The sequence below is a fragment of the Magnolia sinica genome, chromosome 10 (genome assembly GCF_029962835.1).
Source record: "Magnolia sinica isolate HGM2019 chromosome 10, MsV1, whole genome shotgun sequence".
Lineage (NCBI taxonomy): Eukaryota > Viridiplantae > Streptophyta > Magnoliopsida > Magnoliales > Magnoliaceae > Magnolia > Magnolia sinica.
This window is the reverse complement of record NC_080582.1, coordinates 86,715,408-86,732,170: the sequence shown is the minus strand read 5'-3', so window position 1 is coordinate 86,732,170 and position 16,763 is coordinate 86,715,408.

The window sequence follows — 16,763 nt, the reverse complement described above, 5'->3', positions numbered from 1 at the left end:
GTGCATGGAAGTTGAATTTTAAAAGGGTAAAAAATAAAAAAAAAAAGCTAAGAAAATTATCCAAAAAATGCAAATGAATATGTACGAAGCTGTAAATTTCAAAAGATTGAAATACGAATAGTTGAGAGATCCAGTCATTGAAGTTGAATTAGTAGAGATTAGTAGAGATTTCAAGAAGTGAAACTGATAGAGTTTTCAAGAAGTGGAAATTAGTAGAGATTAAAAAAGAATAGTTTGTGCATGGAAGTTGAATTTTAAAAGGGAAAAAAAAAAAGCTAAGAAAATTATCCAAAAAATGCAAATGAATATGTACGAAGCTGTAAATTTCAAAAGATTGAAATACGAATAGTTGAAAGATCCAGTCACTGAAAACAATGAGGATGAATCGATGCGCGGTGGGTAAATTTTCTTAAGAGAAAAAGGAAAGACAAGGATGAAGATTCAATGACATACACACACACACACAATGTAAACATTTCTCAAAAGTGGGGAAAAATGAATAGTTAAATTCATAAAATATATTTAAGAAAATAAAAATGAAACCTATTTGCTTGAGAGAATATGCTATGATGTCATCTACAGTTAAAATCGTCTGATGTCTAAAAAGCAAAAGAAGATAAGAATCAAAAGCAGAGAGGAAAAAAGTATAAAAAAATTAAAAATTAAAAAAAAAATATATATATATATATATACCCTCCTTGAGAAGGTGATTTTTATTGAATTCCTGTTACTAAAATCTCAAATCAGTGGAAGAAATTTTGTAAAATATAGAAGAAGATGAAGAGAAAAAAAAAAGTAAATCTGATGAAAGACAACACTGATATGATAAAACAATGATTTCAGTCTCTCTCAGAAGTGGGAAAAAGGGAATTCAAGGTTGGAAATAAGAGGAGGAAAAGCCATTATGCATAAGGAAATGCAATGATGAAATCAACAGTCAAAATATGAAGAAAAAAATAATTTTTTTTTAAAAAAAAAAAAAAAAAAAACAAAAGAAGATGAGAACAAAAAGGAGAACAAAGTACAAAAGGCACTAAATGGGAAAGCAATGGTTGTTGAATTCCTGTGACTAGAAAGATTCTAATAAATTCAAGAAATTTCAGAAAATTAGAGGGAGATGAAGAATGAAATGCAGGGGAAAACCCTATTTGAAGTAAACAACGATATGCTCGAATTAACGTTAAAATCACTTCGAACTGAGCTTCTTCTTTTTTCACAAGGCAATGTTATGATGAAACAACAGCTGAAATTTTCTGAAAAGCAGAAGGAGATGAGAATCAAGAGTAGAGAAATTCAAAAGACCATGTTTGATGGGGTACCGATTATCGATTTTTTTTTCTACTAAAACCTCCAATAAATACAAGAAAAATTCTCGAAATTTAAAGAATATGAATATTAGAATGCATATGAGAGAGAGAGAGAGAGAGAGAGAGAGAGAGAGAGAGAGTGGACCCATATGAAAAAGAAATTGTTATGATGAAATCAACAGATGAAAATTCTCAAAGCAAAAGAAAAAATTATTAATGAATTTTTCAACTAAAACCTCCAGTAAATACAAGAAACTTCTCAAATTTTAAAGAATATGAGTACTAAAATTCAGGAAAGAGAAAAAAAATTGAAAACCCATATGAAAAAGTTAACTGTGATGGTGAGATTAAGTGGTGAAAATTCTTTAAAAAAAAAAAAAACAAACAACAACAACAACAACAGAGAGAGAGAGAGAGAGAGAGAGAGAGAGAGAGAGAAGTTCCAAACACATTTTGAGAAGGCAATGGGCATTCGATCTCTATTACTAAAAAGTTCCAATAAATTCAAGAAATTTCTCAGAACTTAAAAAGAAAGATTCGCACAGAAAGCAAAACCCATTTGGGGGAAAACACACTTATTTGATAAAAATATGTCGTTGAAATTAATCAAAACTGGGAAAAAGAACCCGTTTGCGGAAGGAAATTTTATGATGAAATCTACAGCTGAAACTTCTAAAAAACAAAAGAATGTGAGAATCAAAAGCAGAAAAAAGCACAAAAACACAAAGCATGAATAGGCAACGGCTATTGAATTCGTGTGATGAAATCTACAAATTGCAAGACACGGCGTTGAGAGAGAGAGAGAGAGAGAGAGAGAGAGAGAGAGCTGAGACCTGATTTTTCAAAGGCGGGAAGAAGAAGGGAGAGAGTGGGGAGACGTTGATAGAAGCAACGGTCAAAATGAGTGAAGACAGAATTTCAGAAGGTGAAGAAAAGGAAGAAAGTGAAAAAGAAAATAAATGCGCTCGAGCAAAATACCCCCAAAACAATCCTTATTTACGAAACTGCCTGCCACAATGTGCGTTGGCCACAATTCTTGATGTTGTGGGGTCCATGGCAAACGATTCGATGGTAACGTACAAACATCCACGCCTCAATCCGAACCGTCCAAACTATAGGCCCGTTCTGGACGGAATATATGCCGAAATCCTCACTGATCCGTCCGTCCGAATTGCCAAATTGAAATGATTATTCAGAGACTTAGGTTGTCTGATCATTACGAGTCTCCGTCTATGCTCCACTAAGAATGAGGCCCACGTGTTGGACGGTCGGGATTAGCATGCACGTGTGAAACGTGTGCGGAAGATGATTTGACACAGCTTTTGAGCCGTGGCAGACGCACATGCTACTATTCCCGCGTGATTTTGTTATGAGGCGTGTAAATGACCGAAATGCCCTTGATACCTTTTTCACATTCCCATGCACAGGTGATTAGACTTGGATTGCTGCAAAACTCGCTTTACTTTCACTATATTGACAGAAATGCCCCTCAAAGATGCAATGGGGGATGAGTTCGTTTTACCTCTGTCGCGACTTAGAACCCAGCGTGTGTCGCCGCTCACTGGGGCCCACATGATAAGTGATACGATGATCTGAGTCGTCCAGGTTGTGGTTCTATATTCTATTATACATATTAAAAATAATTCTGAACGGATGAATTTTTTATTGCTCATTTTCATATCTAAAAATCAATGACTAGAATCATCGATGAAGCATGGTGAGGGGAAGATAGATTATAATCAGAAGGGAAAAGAATATGGACGGTTCAAATCAAAGGATCATCTCAGCATATGGGCCCGACTGGACGGAGAGATACACAGAATGCTTAATCGCGGCACAAAACGAACTCATGCCCAGTGACAGACTCTGCTGGCTTTTCGGATGAAGCCGGTTCCTCTGCACCGTTTTAGAAGCAGCTTATCCTACAAGTGCATGTGGGTGGCCCAATTTTATGTCAACATGAAATCCACTCCGTCCATCAAGTGAGACCCGTCATTTTAACATTGGATCCAGAAAATCAGCCATTATTATAACTCAGATGGGCTACGCCATGTAAATCTTTCCCAAAACCTCTAAAATCATATTGCATGGCCTACTTGAGTTTTGGAATACCCTAGTTTTTGGGTACTACGCCATTCTTGTATGGTTATCTTAAGAATGGATTGGATGGGATGTAAAAAGTACAATGGGCCCCACACATAATATGAAAGGTTTTAAAGATGAAGGACCCACTGCCCACCGTTCCTGTGGCACGACTTATCTGTACCTTGGATCCAGCTAATTTTTGTCATACGCGGTAGACTTTAAGGGTGGTGCCCGAAGTTCGAAGAGGATGTGGGCCTTATACGACGGTGGGCCCTAATGTAAGTTGTAGAATAAAATTATTAAAATTAAAAATTAAAAAATAGAATAATCATATTATACAAACGTAATAGAGGAACGGTCCATCACTCATTCAGAGTGGAGTAGCATGGTTGATATTTTGGGTGGGCATACCATGATCCGGACCATCCACATTGTGGGCCATTCTTTACTATCGTTCATCGCATGTGGACAGTGGCACGGGCTCTTTTTTTTACCACCTAGCTACTACCCACCGGTCGGATGGTTGCGATCATCTAATCAGTCCAATATTTCGGGCCTTTGATGTTTTGGGTTGTCAGATCAGTGGAAAATATTATCCTTTCCCTACTTATATCCATCAATTTGTAGGCCGCGCTTCTGGATGGTTCGGATCATCAGTGAATGGACCCTAAAGGAGGTGGGGCCCACATGCTGGACATTCCCCTCACACTTAAGCAACAGGCGGCTTTCACAAAGGAATTTTAGAAAGCAAAAGTTGGGTCGGCCGAAAAAGGAAAAGAGGAATCTGATCCCGTTAAAGCTCATCTTATGCTTTGATAATCTGAAGGCCGTTTCTCCGCAAGTTTGTAAAATAAGTTTATTTTACAGCGCAGTGTGTAGGGCCCACCGTGACATATGTCCTACATCCAATCCGTCCATAAGGACAACGCCTTAAGGTTCATCCAGTGAACCAAACATCAGATGTATACAAAATATAGGTGGGCCACACCACAGGTACAAATTTCGATGGGGAAGCCCACCGTAAAAAGAAAACTACCGGATAGTGCGTGGGGTAATTGTGTTTTTTCATATACCATCCAATCCATTCGGAAGATGTGCCCCACGATATTGAATGGACGATCAAAAAAATCCATTGCAATCCAAAACTCAGGTGGCCTACACCACATGATTTTTGAGATTTCCAGAATGATTTACATGGCGTGGCCTATCTTAGTGTTGGATCCAACTGATTTTTTGCCCCCAAGGAAAATGAGATGGGCCACGAATGATGGACGGATAGGATGTCATGAAAACATCAAGATGGGAAACACGGGAGACCTTGCAGAACAAGCTTATTGTACAGATGCTGCAAGGGAGATGGCCCATTGATAAATGCCCCTGAAACTTCAGTATAACCATCCAAAACGAACCCGGAATCTCTGCGGAATTTTAAAATTAATCGGACCAAAATACCCTTCGTGGTTCCACGAAACAAGCAAATCCCTCGCACGTACGTGAGGACACTTCGGACTTTTAGCCGGGAAATCTCCATCACTAACGTACCGGATCGGCGATATCCGTACCGACCAACCGCATGCAGATTCGATTGTATGTGCTGTATGGATGGATGCCGCGTGTCGGCCATATCCGTACGGACGAACGGCATGTATATCTGATCGTATGTAATGCATTGCAAACAGAGGCAACACGTACACGTGTACCGAATCCGGGCCGTCCATGGGCTGGGATGCGTTCCCACTTTTCTACCTGATAAATGGTCCTCATTCATGCGTTCGTCACCCCCATTAGTGGTACGATATGATTCCAGAGCGGCACGAACACACCCCACGTGCCAAGACGCACATGTAGGGGATCCAGAACGTTCGTGGGGCGATCTCGACCGTTCATTAAACAGCGTATGTAGAAGTATGCAGCTAAGATGATCTCCATTCCGGTGCTGCTCACGTGATGGGTGGTCAGGTCTGCTTATTATGATAAACACACACAGTGGTTTATAGGTGATTGGGCAGTGACCCGCTGTTGTGAAGTGCGGGGCCACCATGACTTATGTATTTTATCCGTCTTGCATTAGCTAAAAATTGAAGCAGATCAAAAGCTTAAGTGGACCACAGTACAATAAACAATGGTGATGGGACGCACACGCTTAAAAACTACTTAGGAGCCACAAGTTTTAGATCAAGCTGATATTCGTGCTTCCCTTTCATTTAGGTCTGTATGACCTGATCAACAGGTTAGCATTGTTTAGCGGAGCTCAGCCAGCAGTTAACTCTACTTGAACCCAACTTGGCTTGATTCTCGAATTTGATTGATGAGCTCGGGCCAGATTGGGCTGAGTTTAAGCATGTTCAACATATTTTCAAACATGGAGATTGTATCTTTAATTTTTCACACTTTAAATATAAATCAATAAAAGTGATTTGAAAACATTTTATCAAATACTTACACCTAGATCCATAACTCAACTGGCAGGCTAAGTGGAGATACCTCGATTCAACACTTGAGGTCTTGGTATTGATCCCTAGCAGGGGTGGCTAACATGGAGTGTGTGTATACTAACATGGGTGTTGTAACAGTCCACGCCCATACTGTATGATATTGTCCACTCTGGGCACAGCCTGTACGGTTTTGTTCTTGGGGAACTCCCCCAAAAGGCTTCATGTGAGGGAAGGATATTGGTAGCTCGCCCAGACCCGGTGCTCCTGTGGTCCCGCCCACACCAACACCTATCCCACAGATATTGTCCAACCTAACTGACAATCCATCAAAGTAGGCAACGGTGGTTTTGTTTCCCGCAGGAAGGCTTCATACAGTATAGGGTGACAACTCCACATATAACCACCATTACTTCAGACAACTCTTCCGATGTTGGACAAGTTACGTTACAGTCAACTGCAACAATAGCTCGCCCAGCACAGTAGCTCGCCCTGGCATCCGGCCTGCCCAGCACGGTAGCTCACCCACGCATCCTGCCCCATCCACATCGCGCCCACCCACATTGAAGCAGTGACCAGGGTGTCACAGGTGTGTACTAACAAGTTAACCCAAAAAAAAAAAAAAAATATCAAATACTTAGCGAGCAGGATTAAAATCAAGCCACGGAAACAATTCTACGATGTTTTTTTTTTGTTTTTTCTGAAAATTTGTTTTTTTAATTTTTTAAAGATTATTCAGTTGAAGAATGTCTTGAAATGAGAGTAAATGAAAAAATAACAATTGTTGAAGCATTTCATCAAATACTCCAATTTGATTCGAGTCAATTCGAATTGGAGTTGGTTCGAAATTTTTTCAAACTAAAAAACTTAGCTCAACTCACTCAAAGTCCAATTTGCCAAGACGAGTTAACCTTTTTCGAATCTAGTCAAACGTCCTGACCGAGCTAATTCAATTCGTGTACGGCTATAGTCATCATCCCCACTGTTTATGTAGTGTGGTACACTCTTATTTTCGGGCTCAAGCCCTAAAATGATAAAGAAGACAGATGGATGGCATAGATATAAAACACATGTATCACAGTGGGCTCCATAGCGCCCAACACCACCCAATCCGCTTCCCTAGTGGGTTGAGCGTATGGATTCTGCACATGTGCCTCGCACGTATGGCACATCCACTTTGAATTAAAAAAATGCAGATAAGGTGGCAGGCACATAGTCGCACGCCAAAGGAGGCGTGCCTTGTCTAACACCGGAATAATTACTTTATATTTATACATAGAGAGAGGGGGAACGTTCCAGTCATAAAAGCCAACATCACCGGACGCGGATTGCGCAGGGAGTAACTCAGTACGCTAGAGAAAACTACACGGACCCCACCGTGATCTCTGTTTATTATCCACGCCGTCCATCTGTTTTACCAGATCATTTTGAGGGATGAGTCTAAAATTTAAGCATATCCAAGATCTCAAGTGGGCCACTCCACAGGAAACGGTGAGGATAATGACACTCACCGTTGAAACCTTCTTAGGCCTGACAGTGATATTTATTTTGTCATCCAACCTGTTTATAAGGTCGCACAGAGATGAATGAAAGGAAAACACAAATATCAGCTCGATCCAAAACATCTAACTTCCATGGCCACGAAGAAGTTTTCCACAGTAGGTGTTCAACTCCCACTGTTTTCTCCAGTGTAGCCCACTTCACCTTTGGATATACTTCAATTTTGAGTTCTTTCCATAAAATAATAGGTAAAACGGATGGACGGAGTGGATAATACACATACATCATGGTGGGTCCACAGAGTTTACTCAGTACGCTGTAGCATACTGAGTTACTCAGTAGGCAATCCGCGTCCAACATCGCCAGGCACTCACAACACCGAACACCTGCAGATCTGAGTGTTCTTTAGATGATCGAAGATTGTTACTGGTGGGCCACCTAACCTCACCCAATTCTAACTATCAGACAAATCATCCAAAACAACCAGTGGGACACGATGCATGGCAAAAGGCGCACATGTTTTCTAATATAAATCATGCCTTTCCTCCCAGCCAATCCGCTAAACATTTCTCTTGGAAAATGCAGGCCCAAAATAATAAAACAAGGACAGACCAGTTCCTCTACAAGTCATCTCAGAGTAAGCTTATTCTACAAGGGTAGGGCATGGGCCCACCATTGTATGAGAACCAATCTGTACACCAGGTTCACCTCATTGTTAAAGTTTGGAGTGTCCAAAAATCAGACTGTCGTGACCATCATGTGAGCTAACATGTGAATTTGGAAGTTCTTCTACCGCAGGCCAAGCTCATACATCCCATCTGGTGGGGCAATTAATGTGCATGGTGGGCCCCACACGGGCAGTAGTATATAAGCAGGGGGATGATATTCATATGAGGCAAGTGGTGTGTGGTGCATAAGGAGGAGAAAATTCATGTGAATTGGAAGGTGGTGGTGGGCGCCATACAGGCAATTGTGTATGGACGTGGTTTGGCTAGTGACCCCAACACCACCCAGCTAGCTTATGTTAAAGATATGTGGACCCCACTATGATATATGTGATTGATCCATGTTGTCCATACATTTGTCCAGCTCATTTTAGGGCATGATCCCATAAGTAAGACAAATCCAAAGCTAAAGTGTAGGACAACATACGAAAAAATGAGGATTAAATGATTACCTTTGAAAACTTCTTGTTGCTCACAAAAGTTTTGAATTAAGCTGATATTTTATTTTATTTTCCCCTTCATCCTATGATCCTACGTGATCTTATAAACAAGATGACAAATAAACATCACTGAAAGCCCTAAGAAGGTTTTAACAGTGAACATCATTCTCCTCCCTGCTTTTACTGGTGCAGTTCACTTGAGATTTGGATCTACCTCATTTTTTGGTTCATGTTCTAAAATGAGTTGGCAAATTGGATGAATAGCATGGATAAAATAGACCCACAGAGCTTCGACACTAGCTAGCTGGCTGGTATTGGGGTCACAGCCAAACGTCGTCCTGTACGTATAAGCAGGTGACTATTCATATAAATTGGCGCGTGAATAACTTTTGAGTGCGGATCCTGTGTGTCCTGGGGACGCGGATTTCCTGCGAAAGCCTTTCGCAGGAAGTTCCTGCGCTGGGAAATTAGGTGGAGCCCATTGTGATGTTTGTGAGAAATCCTCCCCGTCCATCTATTTTGTGAGTTCATTTTAGGACTTGCTAATAAAAATGAAGCTCAAGTGAGCCGAAAATGTGATAATTAAATGTGCACAGTTGAAATATTTGTGGGGCCACAGAAGTTTTGATTCATGCTAATATTTTTGTTTTCAGTTCATCCTAATAGGAATGACATTATTAACGGTATAGATGGCATCTAAACATCACTTTTGAACCCAGAAAGGTTTCAACGGTAGAAATTTTCCTAAACACATTTTCCTTTAGTACTGCTCACTCAAGCTTTGGATACGGTTCATTTTTGACAACATGTCCTAAAATGAACTCACAAAATAGATGGACGGGGAGGATTTCTCACAAACATCACAGTGGGCCCCACCTAATTTCCCAGCGCACAGGAACTTCCTGCGAAAGGCTTTCGTAGGGAATCCACGTCCGTGTCCTGGAGGCAGGAACTCCCTGACCCCGGCGTTTTTATTGGTCAACTAAGTACCACATCATCAATTTTTTAAATATATTCAAAAAAGTACATTTAACGAGAACCATAAGGAGACGTTAAACGGAAGTAACTCAGTATGGTAAGCGTAATGAGTAAAGTCTGTGGAGCCCCCTGTTATTGTCATTCATGCATTGTATCAAATCCATTCATCTCTTTTATCATCTAATTTTAGGGTTTCACAACAAAAATTAATCGTATCCAAAGATCAAGTGGACCACACCACCTGAAACAGTGTGAATTGAATTCTACCGTTGAAAAGTTTTTGGGGGCCCACAAAAGTTTTGTATCAAGATGATATTTGTTTTTTTCCATTCATCCATGTCTTTGTGATCTTATGAACAACTTGGATGAAAAATAAACATCATTGGGGGCTTAGAAACACTTCAATGGTGAAAATCAATACTTCCACTGTTTCCTTTAGTATGGTCTACTTGAGCTTTTGATATACTTCAGTTTTGGGCTCAACTCCTAAAATGATCTGAAAAAACGGATGGACGGTGTGGATAAACCACATGAATTCACAATGGGCCCAATGGAGTTTACTCAGTATGATAAGATTGGCAGGCAATCCAATTTCATGATAGGACGCGGATTTCCTAACAAAGCCTTTTGCAATAAGATCCTACGCAAGGATTCTGGATGAGCCCATTGCGATGTTTGTGATAAATCTAACCCGTTCATCCATTTTTAAATATCATTTTAGTTATACCGAAACTAATGTATATACAAAACTCAAATGGCCACATGAGAGGAAACAGTGGGGATTTAGTGTCTACCGTTGAAATGTTTATATGGCCAAAAAAGTTTTGCATAGGTCTAATATTTTGGTGTTTTCACTTCATCCTAGTAAAAATAACCTTATAAACAGCTTGGATGGTATATAAACATCAAGAGGCCCAGGAAGGTTTCAATGGTAGGAATTTCTTTCTCCACTGTATCATCTTGTATGGCCTAGTTGAGTTTTTGATCATCCTAATTTTTGGTTACATGTCTTAAAATGAGCTCTAAAAATCGATGAATGGATTGAAATTCTTATAAACATCATGGTGGACCCCACCATACATCCTAGCGCTGAAACTTTATGCAAAAGGCTTTCCCCGGTGAATCAGCATCCACGGTTTCCATTGGAAACGTATTGGCTACTCCCCTGCTACTCAGTGCTATGTAGGCCCACCATGATGTATGTGTTTCATCCATGCCGTCCATCTATTTTTCTAGATCATTTTATGATCTGAGACCAAAAATGAGATATAACCCAATCTCAAGTGGACCACATTACATGAAACAGTGTTGAATGAACATTGACCATTAAAAACTTTTTGGGGACCATAAAAGTTTTGGATCAAGCTGATCTTTGTTTTTTCCCTTCACCTGGGTCTTTATGACCAAACCAATAGATTGGATGTCAAATAAACAGTACGGTGGGCCTTAGGAGGACTTTAATGATGGATATCCAACCACCATTGTTTTCCTTTGGTGTGGTCCATATGAGATTTATATCCCTCTCATTTTTGGGATCAACCCCTAAAATTATATGTAAATATAGATTAACGGAATGGATGAAACACATACATCATGGTGGGGCCCACAGAGCACAGACCACCACCACCACTGGGCTGGTGGTAGGGGGAGTAGCCAATCCGCTTTCATTTCCATTTGGGATTCAGCGCCACATTGAGTAGTGAGACTCGCTACTGAAGTGATGTCACCCATTTATATGGGTCCCACTATGATGTATGTTTTGTATCCACACCGTCCATCCATTTGGAGAGATCATTTTAGGGCATGAGCCAAAGAATGAATCAGATCCAAAACTCAAGTGGACCCCACCACAGAAAACAGTGGAGAGACTATGCTCACCATTAAAAACTTCTAAAGGCCACAAAAGTTTAAGATTAAGCTGATATTTGTGTAACTTATGAACAGGTTGGATGTCAAACAGAAACCACGGTGGACCTTAGGAAGGCTTTAACGGTGGATGTCACTCTCCTCACTATTTTCTATGGTAGGGTTCACTTTGTACTGTAACCCCGTCACTTTGTCTACTGAACCCCGTCAATTTGTACTACAACCCATCATTTTGTCTAGTGAACACTGTCAGTTTGTACTGCAACCTCGTCACTTTGTCTACTGAACCCCATCACTTTGTACGGCAACATCGTCACTTTGTTTATTGTACCCAGTCACTTTGTGCTGCAACCTCGTCAATTTGTCTACTGTATCTTGTCACTTTGTGAAGTATCTCATCACTTTATGATGGGGTTTTACTAGACAAAGTGATGGGGTTAAGTAGGGTTACTGGATAAAGTGACGGGGTACAATAGACAAAGTGACGAGGTTGCAGCACAATATAACTGGGTACAGTAGACAAAGTGATGATATTGCAGTACAAAGTGATGGGGTTCAGTAGACAAAGTAACGGGATTGCAGTACAAAGTGACGGGGTTCACTAGACAGTGACGGGGTTACAGTACGAAGTGACAGGGTTCACTAGACAAAGTGACGGGGTTCAGTAGACAAAGTGACGGGGTTTCAGTACAAAGCGACGGGGTACAGTAGACAAAGTGACGAGGTTACAGTATAAAGTAACGGGGTTCAGTAGACAAAGTAACGAGGTTGCAGTATAAAGTGACAGGGTTCACCAGACAAAGTGACGAGATTGCAGCATAAAGTGACGGGGTACAGTACACAAAGTGATGAGGTTTTAGTATAAAGTGACAAGGTACAATAGACAAAGTGACGATGTTGCATTACAAAGTGACGAAATTCAGTAGACAAAGTGACGGGGTTGCAATACAAAGTGACGGAGTTCAGTAGACAAAGTGACGGGGTTGCAATACAAAGTGACAGAGTTCAGTAGACAAAGTGACGGGGTTGCAGTACAAAGTGACAGGGTTCAATAGACAAAGTGACGAGGTTTGGATTAGATTTAGTCGTAATAAATGGTGGGTGTGACTCTCTCCATTGTTTTCTGTGGTGGGGTCCACTCGAGTTTTGGATCTGATTCATTCTTTGGCTCATGCCCTAAAATGATCTCTCCAAATAGATGGACGGTGCAAATACAAAACATACATCATAGTGGGACCCATATAAATGGGTGACATCACTTCCCCACCATGATGTATGTGTTTCATCCATTCCGTTAATCTATTTTTACATATAATTTTAGGGGTTGATCCCAAAAATGAGAGAGATATAAATCTCAGATGGACCACACCACAGGAAAACAATGGTGATTGGATATCCATCATTAAAGTCCTCCTAAGGCCCACCGTACTGTTTATTTGACATCCAATCCGTTGGTTTGGTCATAAAGACCCAGAGGAAGGGAAAAAACAACGATCAGCATGATCCAAAACTTTTATGGTCCCCAAAAAGTTTTTAATGGTCAACGTTCATTCAACACTGTTTCATGTAATGTGGTCCACTTGAGATTGGGTTATACCTCATTTTTTGTCTTAGATCATAAAATGATCTAGAAAAATAGATGGACGGCATGGATGAAACATATACATCATGGTGGGCCCACATAGCACCGAGTGGCAGGGAAGTAGCTAATACGTTTCCAATGGAAACCGTGGACGCAAATTTACTGGGGAAAGCCTTTTGCATGAAGTTCTAGCGCTGGGATGTATGGTGGGGTCCACCGTGATGTTTATAAGAATTCCAATCCATTCATCCATTTTTAGAGCTCATTTTAAGACATGTAATTAAAAATTAGGGTGATCAAAAACTCAACTGGGCCATAAAAGATGAAACTGGGGAAAAAGAAATTCCTATCGTTGAAACCTTCCTAGGCCTCTTGATGTTTGTATGCCATCCAAACTGTTCATAGGGTCATTTTTACTAGGATGAAGTGAAAACACCAAAATATTAGACCAATGCAAAACTTTTGTGGCCATATAAATATTTCAACGGTGGACACTAAATCCCCATTGTTTCCTCTTATATACATTAGTTTTGGTATGATGTCCTAAAATGATATCTAAAAATGGATGAACGGGTTAGATTTATCACAAACATCGCAGTGGGCCCATCCGGAATCCTTGTGCATGATCTTGCTGCAAAAGGCTTTGGCAGGAAATTCATGTCCTCGTTAGACACGTGAAATCGGATTGCGTACCGAGTCTTATTGTACTGAGTAAATTCTATTGGGCCCACTATGAATTCATGTGGTTTATCCATGCCGTCCATCTGTTTTTTCATATCATCTTAGGAGTTAAGCCCAAAACTGAAGTATGTCAAAAGCTCAAGCCGACTATACCAAAGGAAACAGTGGAAGCATTGATTTTCACCATTGAAGTGTTTCTAAGCCCCCAATGATGTTTATTTTTCATCCAAACTATTCATAAGATCACAAAGACATGGATGAATGGAAAAAAAAAAAAACAAATTTCATCTTGATATAAAACTTCTGTGGGCCCCAAAAACTTTTCAATGGTAGAATTCAATTCACACTGTTTCAGGTGGTGTGGTCCACTTGATCTTTGGATATGATTAATTTTTGTTGTAAAACCTAAAATTAGATGATAAAAGAGATGGATGGAGTTGATGCAATGCAGGAATGACAATGGTGGTGGGCTCCACGGACTTTACTCACTACACTTACCATACTGAGTTACTCAGCGCGCAAACCGCTTCCGTTTAACGTCTCCCTTATAGTTCTTATTAAATATATTTTTTTTAATTTATTTAAAAAAATTAATGACGTGGCACTTACAGTGACGTTGACCCATGAAAACGCTGGAGTCAGGGAGTTCCTGCCTCCAGGACACAGGATCCGCAGTCATAACTTTTTACATGAAGATGAATAACTTGTAGGATAAGCTCGTCCTACCATGAAATTGTAAAGGCCGGGTGTCAACTTTAGAATTGTGGCCAAAACGGATCCAAAACAAGAATAGGGACTGCCGCATTCCAACACCAATCAACAGTACGGCCGTCGTGTAGCCTGGAAATTAAAAATAATAATAGTCCTGGCACAAAGGACTTGTATTGCGTACGGACACTGATTGCCTGCGACTCCCTGTCACAAGAAATGTCACCATGATGCTTGTAAGAAATCCACCCGTCCATCCATTTTTTTCAGATAGAACATGAGCAAATACCAGATAGATCCAAAACTCAAGTGGGCCACGCTGTAAGAAACAGTGAGATTGAACGTCCAGGGTGGAAACATTGGTGGGGCAACAAATACTAATGGTTTTCTGTTCATCCCATTAGGGCCCGTTTGGCCGGGTGGATTGGAAGGGATTGAATGGTATTAGGGTGGATGGCATGGATTTCTAGGTAATAATGGTGTTGTTGGTGGATTGTCTGGAGATCCATGGGATTGATATATCCCTGGATTGCTATATCCAGTCTGTTTGGCGCGCCCGCCAATCCGGGTATTAAACTTTCTCATCCCTTCTAATCCCTCAAACCAAACACGTCCCAGGCAAATTTGAAGGATTAGGGTGGATTTGATGGGATTTAAATGTAATGATGGTGTTTTCAGCGGATTGTCTTGAGATACATGGGATTGGGATCAGATCACCGACTCTGTTTGGCACGCCAGGCCAATCCCGGGATATGACTTCCAATCCCTTCCAATACCATCCAATCCCTTCCAATCCGACCGGCCAAACGGGCATATAAACGTCGTTGTAGACCAAGGAAGGTTTCAACGGTAGGCATCTCCCTACCCACGTTTCCCTGTTGTGCGATCCACTTCTAGTTTTGGATCTGCTTCATTTTTATGCTGTCGTAACATGATCTGAAAAAACGGATGAACCACGTAGATTTCTCACAAGCACCACAGTGGGGTCCACCTAGCTTCTGACTGCAGGAACTTTCACAGACAGGAAGCTCCTGCCGTGAGAAGCTAGGTGGGACCCATGTGAGAAATCCTCCCAGTTCATCCATTTCCTAGATCATGTTGGGACGAACTCAGAAATGACTCACAACGAGAAAATGTGGATGGTGGATTTCTCACAAGCATCATGGTGAGCCTTACCTAGCTTTTGATCCCTGCAATCACAATCTGCGTCCATTGGGAACTGCTCCTGCACAGGAATAATTAGACAGCTGGCTACTGTTACAAGATCGGACGGTCAAGAAGTGCTCCTGCACAGGAATTTTTATTAGACAGCTGGCTACTCTTATGAGATTGGACGGTCAAGTACCTATTCACCATTAGAATCACTAAAACATGTTTTGTATGGACCTATCTCTAACAATGACCTACCATCCAATTCCAAACAAATTCCGCCACATCATGCCCATACCTACTGGAGCAGTACCCAATCCAGGGTCCTGGTACAAAAGGCTGAAAATGCTGCAGGGGCAGTGCCCAATTTTTGTCCTGGTACAAAAGGCTGAATGCATCAGAGAGGCACAATTTCATGCACAAAATTCAGTTTCTGTAAGTTGGATCCACAATTATGCAGTCCAAAGAGCCTGATGGGCCCGACCATGAATGTACCATGCCCCTTAAACATCCTCAACAGAGAAATCCTACCCAAAAAATTTCCCCTCACCAAATGTCCTGCAAAGAGGGAGTAAAAGAAAGACTGCGACATCTAACTGAAAGCCAAAGATCCAGTCATCCTCATCAGGAGTACGGGCAATTGGATAAACAGTCGGGATCAGCACCACGTGAGACATGGGACACAACTTTTTGAACTTTGACTGTTTTGGAATAATAAACTCTGATTAGATTCTTCAATTGGTGTCACACGACCAACCCTAAATCTGGCCCACTGGATGAGCAGCCCAGATTCCCTGCTGGACTGCCACAAAGCACCAATTCGTCACCTGTTTTGGGGACACTAATCTAATGACTCCATCCCCATGTATGCCATACATGACCTTTGCATCTTCTCCACAAATCTTTTTTCAAAAAAAGGGCAAGAACATCTACTGGTAGGCCATGTCCCGTATTATAATGTTTTCAACTACAGATTAAAACAAGAAATTCAAAAAACAAAAGGGAAGCCTTCCCACAGGTGAGCACATCCATGTAGATGCCAAAGGAGATGATACAGTAGAGCCATTAGAACCCGGACATTGGTAGAGCAATATCCCCACAGCACACAGAAGGCAGGGCGATGCATCAATCAGAACCCTTTGATCTCGGGGCACTACTATATAAGGTAATAGTTAAAAGATTCACACATAGGATGACCCTAGCCATCCGACCAGTGACCATCCAAGCAATGGACGTAAAAGGAAGTAACTAGTGCTTCGTCAAAGCTCAAGCCATCCATGATTGGAATAGCTAGACGGATGGTCCCAATA